This window comes from Oryzias latipes, chromosome 8 (assembly GCF_002234675.1).
Source record: "Oryzias latipes chromosome 8, ASM223467v1".
Lineage (NCBI taxonomy): Eukaryota > Metazoa > Chordata > Actinopteri > Beloniformes > Adrianichthyidae > Oryzias > Oryzias latipes.
Window position 1 is genome coordinate 23,982,489 of NC_019866.2, and position 10,052 is coordinate 23,992,540.

The 10,052-nt window shown below is 41.3% G+C and overlaps 2 long non-coding RNA genes across 3 annotated transcripts; one reads left to right on the forward strand and one right to left on the reverse strand.

Annotated features, from left to right (window-relative positions):
* The first annotated feature begins 6,425 nt into the window (after positions 1-6,425).
* Positions 6,426-7,459, forward strand: LOC111947715. Of its 2 annotated transcripts, XR_002873609.1 has the most exons (3): positions 6,426-6,471; positions 7,090-7,169; positions 7,248-7,459. It is a non-coding gene; the product is annotated as an uncharacterized LOC111947715 (long non-coding RNA). The 2 variants fall into 2 exon arrangements; XR_002873608.1 differs by lacking the exon at positions 6,426-6,471 and having other exon boundaries at positions 6,866-7,169.
* A 161-nt stretch (positions 7,460-7,620) lies between these two features.
* Positions 7,621-8,664, reverse strand: LOC105358359. The gene is made up of 2 exons (XR_002873725.1): positions 8,621-8,664; positions 7,621-7,893 (listed from the first exon to the last, which is right to left on the reverse strand). It is a non-coding gene; the product is annotated as an uncharacterized LOC105358359 (long non-coding RNA).
* Between the last annotated feature and the right edge of the window lie 1,388 nt (positions 8,665-10,052).

The window sequence follows — 10,052 nt, forward strand, 5'->3', positions numbered from 1 at the left end:
GGATGACATCAAGCTATATGCTAAGAGCGAGCGTGACATTGACTCCCTGATCCACACCACCAGGATCTACAGTACTGACATTGGGAGGTCATTCGGGCTCGAAAAATGCAGCCGGATGGTGACAAAGAGAGGCAAGGTAGTCCACACAGGAGGGGTCTCACTCCCAGAAGGAACAATAGCAGACATTGAGGACAGTTACAAGTACCTTGGAATTCCACAGCCAAATGGCAACCTGGAGCAGGCAACAAGGAAAGCTGCAACTGCTAAATACCTCCAACGAGTAAGGCAAGTCCTGAGAAGCCAATGGCAAGAACAAGACCTGGGCAATAAACAGCTACGCACTGTCAGTTATCAAATACCCTGCAGGAATAATATGATGGCCAAAGGAAGAGATACAGACCACAGATGTTAAAACACGAAAGCTCCTCACCATGCATGGAGGGTTCCATCCCAAATCCAGCACCCTGAGACTGTATGCTAGCCGCAATTGAGGAGGCCGAGTACTAGTGAGTGTAGAAGCTACTATCCAGGATGAAACATCCAAGATGCATGAGTACATCAAGCTCAAGGCCCCAACTGACAGTGTGCTCAGTGAATGTCTCAGGCAATGGAGAACTGAAGTGAAGTGGCTGATATCAAGAAGTCCTACCAATGGACCTGCAGGACAGCACTGAAGCACTCATCCTGGCAGGTCAGGAACAAGCCCTGAGCACCAAAGCGATAGAAGCTCAGACCTACCACACCAGACAAGACCAAAGGTGTAGGTCGTGTAAAGAGGCACCTGGAACAATCCAGCACATAACTGCAGGGTGTAAGATGCTGGCAGGAAAAGCATACATGGAGCGCCACAATCAAGTGGCTGTAATAATATAGAGGAACATGTGTGCAGAATATGAACTGGAAACCCCAAGGTCAAAATGGGAAACACCCCCGAAGGTGGTAGAGAATGAGAGAACAAAGATCCTGTGGGACTTGCAGATCCAGATTGATAGGATGGTAATGGCGAAACAACCAGACATTGTAGTGGTGGATAAAGAACAGAGGAAAGCCGTTGTGGTGGATGTGGCAGTGCCAAGCGATAGGAACATCAGGAAGAAGGAACATGAGAAACTGGAGAAATACCAGGGACTCAGAGAAGAACTGGAGAAAGCCTGGAAAGTGAAGGTGACAGTGGTGCCTGTGGTAATTGGAGCACTCGGGGCAGTAACCCCCAAGCTGGAGGAGTGGCTACAACAAGTACCTGGAAAGACCTCAGACCTCTCAGTCCAGAAGAGCGCAGTGCTAGGAACAGCTAAGATACTGCAGGACCCTCAAGCTCCCAGGCCTCTGGTAGAGGACCCGAGCGTGTGTGAGTAATCACCTGTGGAAGGATGAGAGGGGTGTTTTAAGATAAGATAAGATAAGATATTCCTTTATTAGTCCCATGATGTGGAAATTTCTTTGTTGCCGCAGCAGTACAGGTACAGAGAGCAATATATGAAAAAAAACGAAAAAAAACTATGGAGTCAATATACACACGTACATTTCCAAAAAAATGTGCATATTATCGGTTATTGCACAGGGTAAAAGGAATATGACAGAGCTGATGATGTTGGTTAACGTGGTTCACTGGGAGCAGCTAAGGTTGTACAGTCTAACGGCAGCAGGTAGAAACGACCTGCAGTGTCGCTCCTTCAGACACTTAGGATGTCTCAGTCTGAAGCTGAAGGAGCTGTACAGTGAGGACACAGACTCGTACATGGGGTGGGCGTCGTTCTCCATCATGGATGATAGCTTAGCTACCATCCTCCTCTCTCCCACCTCCTGCATTGAGTCCAAAGGCAGCCCCAGAACGGAGCTGGCCTTCTTCACCAGCTTCTCCAGCTGCTTCCTGTCTGCTGCCGAGATGCCGCTGCACCAGCAGACCGCTCCATAAAAGAAAGATGATGCCACCACAGAGTCATAAAAAGTCTTTAGGAGTGATCCCTGCACTCCAAAAGACCTCAGTGTCCTCAACAGATAAAGTCTTCTCTGTCCTTTTTTGTACAGTGCTTCTGTATTGTCTGACCAGTCCAGGTGAACACCCAAGTACTTGTACAAATCTACTCTCTCAATGTCCCTTCCTTGGATGTTCACCGGTGCTAATGTAGAGTGAGTGTGCCTGCCAAAATCTACCACCAGCTTAATAAATATATATAGCCACTTGTCCAGGTGTACCCTGCCTTTGCCCACGAGTGACCCGGTTAGGCTACAGTAGCCCCGTCACCTTGAAAGGGACAAAACGGGTTTAGAAGATGAATAAATGAATGAATTTTGGAGCTTTGGCCCTATTAACTAATGTCTACAGGCGTAAAATGGGCAAATCCGTAGACGACACGCAGATGACCCGCAGGAAACACAACTCACCAACACAAGTAAATGTACACATATTTCCTTTTTGAGCCCCCACAAACACTGCACTCCGTGCATGGCGCCTGTTAGTGCTGTTCAAGCGTTAGTTGCGCTGTCCTTGTGCATCCCTTGAATGGTTGGATGTAAGAAATGTAGAAAGTAGGCAAATGTCCTGGGTATCCTACAGGCATCTTTAGCCCTTGTGCTATCCTAGTCATTTTAACATTGGGAGTTGGGTCATCTAGACGCACCAGACAGTGCTCTGCTGAATCTTTTTTCTTCAATGATTTGTGATCTTCACTGGCGTCCATGGATTACATGAAATCTTTCCACCTTTATCCACCTTTGTCATGGTAGGGAGAACACGTCAATGTGAGGGGGGGTCATCTAAGATAGCACAAGGGTTAGGGTAGTAGTCAATAAGGAGTCATTGCACGCACCTTGCTAACGATTGGATTGCTGTGTGAAGGGTAGTTTACCAGTTTACCAAAAATGCATTTTTTCCCCCCAATTTTAGATTTTTTTTTTTTAAACAACAGAGAAAAAGGTCACAAGATCGATTTGGAGACTTTGGATATTTTGGAAACTTCTCCTGCTTTGTTTTCACATTTTTTACAACCATGTTCACCATTCTGCTGAGGTCACTGGAGTCAAGTTTCCACTTAAAACTTAACCATCAACTCCAGGTGGGTTCAAATGCGTTTTACACTTTCACACTTTTACCTCTGAAGATCGTTTTGGTCGACAAATGTCCTCTATAGAAAGGAAGAAAGACGTTCACTTTAAAGTTCAAACTAATTTTTTGACTGACACTTTTTGTCTTAATAGGCTCAGCATCTGTGACTTTTCTCATTAAAGGGCTCTGGATCGTTTTGTTGCTGTGAGCGACTGTGATCTAGTCCATAAGACCATCTTATTCTATGTCTCTGTTTCATTCTGTTCAGTCTTTTCCGTTTTAGTGAAAGTTAGAATGTTCCTCCATTCAACTGGACCAGAGGGAAAATATTGCTAACACTTCAGATCTCACAATTTATGCTAAACATATGTGAAATAAAAGGAAAAGCGCAAACTCCAAATGATCTTTAGGAAAATATCTAAAGTGGCATTCTTACTAAATGTGTGATGGAAGACAAATGAATTGCGAGATGCTGTTGGCTGTTTTGCGACTCAACCCACCTGGCCCAGATGGGGGCAAAATCAGCTGTTTTACAGCACAGCTCTGCTGGAAGCAGCAGGCCACAGAAACAGGCCCGCAGTTAATGCTCTGCTTGGTCAAACACATGTTAAACTGAAAGATCAGCAGCTACCTGGCTGCCATGCTGGCACCTTCCAGTCTCTTAAACATCTTTACGCAGAGCTATAAGGTGGCTCCCCCCTGGCTGTTTCCAGTATGACACCAGGGGGCCACAGGTCACCTCTTCCTCTCATTTCTTCTCCTCGTTTCATGTCCCAGTTTCTCTGCCTTCAGCAGTTTTAAACAGTCATTTCTTTCCATCGTGGATTCTCTACAGCCAATTAACTCGGCGCCCCCAACCTCTGCACACCTCTAACCAACTTCTGCTTCCTGTTAGCTGGGCGGTTAAGATGCTTTATCCATAAACAGAAACTGCTTGCACCGTACCTTCATGTTTTGAAGTTTTATGGTGGTGTTTTAAATTGGATCTCTGGGGCGTCAAGTCTGCTTTGGCTGAGGTAAAGCACTTGCTTTTTTTTTTCTTTTTCAGGAAGCTGTTTTTATCTCATAAAACCACAGGTTTGAGGTTCAAAACCCCCAAACCTGCTCCCCTTCGTTACAGTTGTTTGCACTGAGATGTAGAAGAAATTGAATTAGGACACAAAGACAATTTTGATCAAATCAGAGTTTATCAAGGCTGTATTTTTTTTCTGGCACAATCACTGATGCCCTACCTTTGAATGGTCACACACAAAAATTTAATCTTATCTTTATCTAAACTATTTACCGTAAGATTCTCAGAATTCATGTATTTTCCTGAACACTTTTTAAAATGTATTTACACTTCAGTTTGAAGGAGTGATGCACCCTCAAGCATCTTAAAGCCTCTCATTTCCACAGGAGAAGATTCTCACTGAGAAGTTTAGGACTGTTGTGTTGCCAAAAAAGGAAAGGATACACACTGGGTACATGACACCTGAAAGTCAACATCATCCAAAATGGTAAATGGCAAATACTTAACCCTTGTGTTATCTTAGATGACCCCATCCTTACATCGACGTGTTCTCCCTACCATGACAAAGGTGGATAAAGGTGGAAAAATTTCATGTAATCCATGGACACCAGTAAAGATCACAAATCATTGAAGAAAAAAGGTTCAGAGCACTGTCTAGTGGGTCTAGATGACCCAACTCCCAATGTTAAAGTGCCTAGGATAGCACAAGGGTGACATAGCACTTATCTGCCTTAATCAAACCCCAAAGCCACAGTCTCATTTACTTATGCACACACACATACACATACACACACACACACACACACACACACATACACACACACACATACACACACACACACACACACACACACACACACACCCCCACACACACACACACACACACACACACACACACACACACACACACACACACACCCACTATCACTCAGTGACAGCAGCAGATGTAATTACATGTGGTGTGCCTCAGGGATTTGTGTTGAGCCCCTTCCTGTTTCTTTTGGAAAAGCTGACACACTTTTAAAAAAAGTGTTGCTGCTTTGCTGATCACATTCAACAATATAACGATCAATCAACTTTAGCGAGAACAGACTTAAATTCCTACGATCCAACCAGACGGATCATTCTGAGGCAAGTTGGTGATCGAATCAACCTACACTATTAAAAAATTGTTTCAAAACAAAATAAATGTATAATAGAACCGACATTGGAAAATACTATACACTGTAGAAAGAGACATGGTAGGTTTATTTTACTATAACATTTAAAAAACTAAGTGCTTCAAAGCGGACAACACATGTAGTGGCAGCATAAAATGATCTACCATCGTTCCACTCCAATATGTGTAAACACTCTAAATTTAGCAAAGACATGTGACCATACAGTGTGGTGGAATGCTCTAATAATCTTCCCTTTTGATTATTCGGATGTGGAAGCCAAGGCTAAATGGTGTAAGCAGATGTTCTGGTCAACAGAGTTCTTTCAGTTGACTCTATGCAAAAAAGTATTTTTTTAATTTAAATTAGAGCAGCAATTATCTTTTAGTAAAATTTGATTTTACTAAAATATATTTTACTTTATTTATTCATCTGCTGCAGTATTACTTCTTAGATCTGTCTTACCTCCTTGCCTGCTGCTTGCCAAAATTGCAGCTGCATTGTTGATGACCAGAAATGACCAGTTCCCTCAGAGTAATTGCTGATCTTCACTGGTCTCCTTTTAGTTTAATTGTACAGTTTAAGATTTTATAAACTGCTTTTACAGCTCGAAATTATTTATTTTCTTCTTAACCTGAACTCCTGCTCTTAAACTTGGCCTTGTGCTTCTCATCAAGGGCTTATTCCATGCTCTTCTTAACCCTGTCATAGTAAACAATATTCATGTATAGGATATTATATTCCTTTTGGCAGACTAAATACATTTTTTTAAAATTAAATATGAGTTATTTTCAATGAATCATTGCCCAGATTATTTGAATGTTTAAATACATTTGGATACTATAGTGTCAAATTAGCGCCTAAAGTATTGCGCATCAAAACAGTAAAACCGTGCATCAAAACCCCAAATCTGTGAATCAAAATGCATAAATTGAGAACCAAAACCCACAATTTGCACCTAAAGCTATAATCCAAAGCACAATCCTATTTCTCAGCTGGCGATTTGTTTTCTCGCCTTTCTGAAATCCTGTTTTTGAGTTGCAGTTTTATTTTGAAACTGTCTTTTTGAGTTGCGCTTTTATTTTTTGAGTTGCGCTTTTATTTTTTGCAGTTTTTATTCTAAAACCTGTCGACACGTAAAAACAGCGACATGTCAGTCAAGGGGAGGGGAGGCGGGACATCCATGATATCCAGAAGCTCATTGGCTGCCGAATAACACCGAGTCTTACGTCAACAGACCAGTTTAGAATGTGCCGGTAAGTTTTTCATATCTTTTACTATATTAAACGATCAAACTTGTACTTTATTTAACCAGAGGACGCCAGCACAGTCAGATGAGGAGCTCCACCAGTAGCTTCTAGTGAAAAAAGATGTTAGAAAGTTAGACGTTGCATGACAAACTATCACCATTGTTCTCCTATGTTAGCATGCTAGCTAGCTCAATGCTAGCGGGGTTTCCAGCTCTTTTCATGACTTTTATGGATTAAACAAAGTCGATTTTTTACCACAGTGTCAGGATCGGTCATGTAAACCTGGGAATAATTGTCCGTGAATTGTCACAAGGGTTAATCAAAGATTTTATAACCTGTAAGGTTTCTCAATATTTTTCAGGGTTTACAGAGAGGGATTTATTGAACAGAGCAACAATATTGCTGTGCCATATTTACAAAATGTATGCGTCTGCACTATGCAGACTGGCAGAAGTCCGGTATGAGTGAATCAGAGCAGAGTAAATTATAGCAGACCAGCAAAAACATGCTTTATTCCCCTTAAAATGATTCCAGTATTAGACATCAATAAAATTATTAGTTTCTTTTTAATTAGGTGGTGGTTTTAAAATTGACTATTCCTGTATGTCTGTTGTTTTCTATAAGGGCCGTTGTTATGCATGCCATAACAAAAAAGGCAGGAATACTGAGGCAGCTACGACGTGGATGTCTACAACTTCTTAATGGTAAAGAAAACTATTTTAATCTTAATTTTTCTCTTCTTTTTTTGGTTAATCAACTTTGCTGTTTTTGTTTCTTTCCAGATGCAGGTCCCAAAGACGTCCCTGGTGTGATGCAAAGGCTGTCCAGCAGGCTCACAGACATCTCCTGTTAACTGAGAGAGAAGCATTTAAAATAGTTGTCCATTTTGACCATGATTACATTGACAACATGCCCAGGCACACTGTCTGCTTCCCATTTCTCAGTGCCTGCACGATAACAGTGACTTTTCCACCTCAAGTCTTTTGAGGAGTTTTAAAAACAGTTATTTTAATTTCTCTGAATTGTGGTTCAGAATTTCACAGAATCTAATACACTTGACTCTGTTTTTCAAAGATCTTTGCAAAACCATCAGTCTTTTGTACAAAACACATTTAATTGTCAAACATTAAAAAGTGAAGCTTTACAAAATACCAGTGGTGATTATTAGCCATTTATTTTCTTAAGGGGGGCAGTATTTTGCAAGGCAGATGAGATCTGTTCACATTGTTAGTTTTTGTTACATCCTGCTGAGATGACATGCATAGATCAGTACATAAATGTTAATGTCTTGGCCATTGTTTTCCGATGTCCCACAAGGGTTGAACAGGTCTGAGAGGAGAGAGGACAAGCCACAGAGGGAACAACAACTCCAACAGTTTCCTGCTCTGCCTGGTTTAAGTTAGTCTGTCGTCCAATATCCACAGCATCCTGCACACAAAGAAAAATGTATTTAAGAAAGTTAAAATGAGAATATATATATATATATATATATATATACACCTTAAATCAGTAGCTGCATATTGTGAGAGTTAACTTCCTGTGTGAACCTGCAATCTTTAAGGTTGAGAATAAAATGATTTGGGAATACAGTTCAGAATCAGAAAAACTTCATTGATCCCACACGTGGGAAATTTGTTTTGATACCTCAAATAAAACGTGTTTCTGGATCATAATTTTACTTTTTTTTTTTTTTTTATAAATAGGGATGAACTTGATCCCAAACTAGGAAAGGTGTCACTTTCTTACAGCAATATGTTGCTTTGTTCAATCAATCTGTAATCCCTAAAGATATAATGAGAAACCTTATAAATTCTACATGTACTTCTTGAAAAAAATCTTTGATTAATCCTTGTGACAATTCACGGACAATTATTCCCAGGTTTACATGACCGATCCTGACACTGTGGTAAAAAATCGACTTTGTTTAATCCATAAAAGTCATGAAAAGAGCTGGAAACCCCGCTAGCATTGAGCTAGCTAGCATGCTAACATAGGAGAACAATGGTGATAGTTTGTCATGCAACGTCTAACTTTCTAACATCTTTTTTCACTAGAAGCTACTGGTGGAGCTCCTCATCTGACTGTGCTGGCGTCCTCTGGTTAAATAAAGTACAAGTTTGATCGTTTAATATAGTAAAAGATATGAAAAACTTACCGGCACATTCTAAACTGGTCTGTTGACGTAAGACTCGGTGTTATTCGGCAGCCAATGAGCTTCTGGATATCATGGATGTCCCGCCTCCCCTCCCCTTGACTGACATGTCGCTGTTTTTACGTGTCGACAGGTTTTAGAATAAAAACTGCAAAAAATAAAAGCGCAACTCAAAAAATAAAAGCGCAACTCAAAAAGACAGTTTCAAAATAAAACTGCAACTCAAAAACAGGATTTCAGAAAGGCGAGAAAACAAATCGCCAGCTGAGAAATAGGATTGCGCTTTGGGTTATAGCTTTAGGTTGCAAATTGTGGGTTTTGGTTCTCAATTTATGCATTTTGATTCACAGATTTGGGGTTTTGATGCACGGTTTTACTGTTTTGATGCGCAATACTTTAGGCGCTAATTTGACACTATAGGATACTATCCAGGATTTAAGTTAAACACGAAAAAAACACAAATACTGACTTCAAACAACAATTCCAATAACCCCAACTATGTCCCAAATTAAATCTCAAATGGGGCCTGTCTTCTCTGAAATACTTGGGAATCGTAATTCCCAAAGATATTACTAATATGGCCAAATATAATTATGAAGAACTGACTCAGATAAAAGTTAGAATTTGACTTGAACAAATGAAGTCTGCCGTCCCCTACATCAGCCTGACCCAAAGAATTGAATCAGTGAAGATGAGCCTGTTACCAAGATTCCTGTTTCTGTTTCGGGCCTTGCTGAACTCACCAAACAACAGTTTCTACAATGGGACAAAACGTTATCAAGACTCACCTGGCTGGGCAAAAAGCCACAGAATAGATTTAAAAACCTACAGCTTTCCAAAGAGAGAGGTGGGATGGCTGTAGCTAACCTGAAGGGTTACTTTCATTCCGTTCAACTCAAAACCCTGAAAACTCATTATAACCCAAATTACTGTGCCCGTTGGAAAGACCTTCATGACGATGTCCACCAACTCCAAAACTTCACAGTGACTATGAAGGTGCAGCCCTCACATGGTTAGAGCCCAAAGTGCCTTGTGAAGGCAGCTTCAACCCAAAGACTTCATTAATGTCCCAGTGGGACCACCAATTTACTTACCAGCTGAACTGAACCACTAAAAATGCTATCTCCTCTGTGGTCTCCACAATGCTTACCCTCCCACTGGGAGAGTACAAACATCCATGAGGTTCTGGACTTTATAGACTGAACATCTGCTTTCCACACACAGATATCCAAGTGCAGAAACATTTCACACTCCGACTGAATCTTCTGCTGTTGGGTGTTCAATGTTCTCATCAACAGACCCAACAATCACCTCGACCCACAACCTCTCCTCCTCTGCCTTCCTCCTGTTCACCCTGCTGAGATGACACTGCTCTGCTGCTGTGTGGTGAGGATTGCAGATGACACAGCTGTAGCAGGAAGCATCACTAACACCA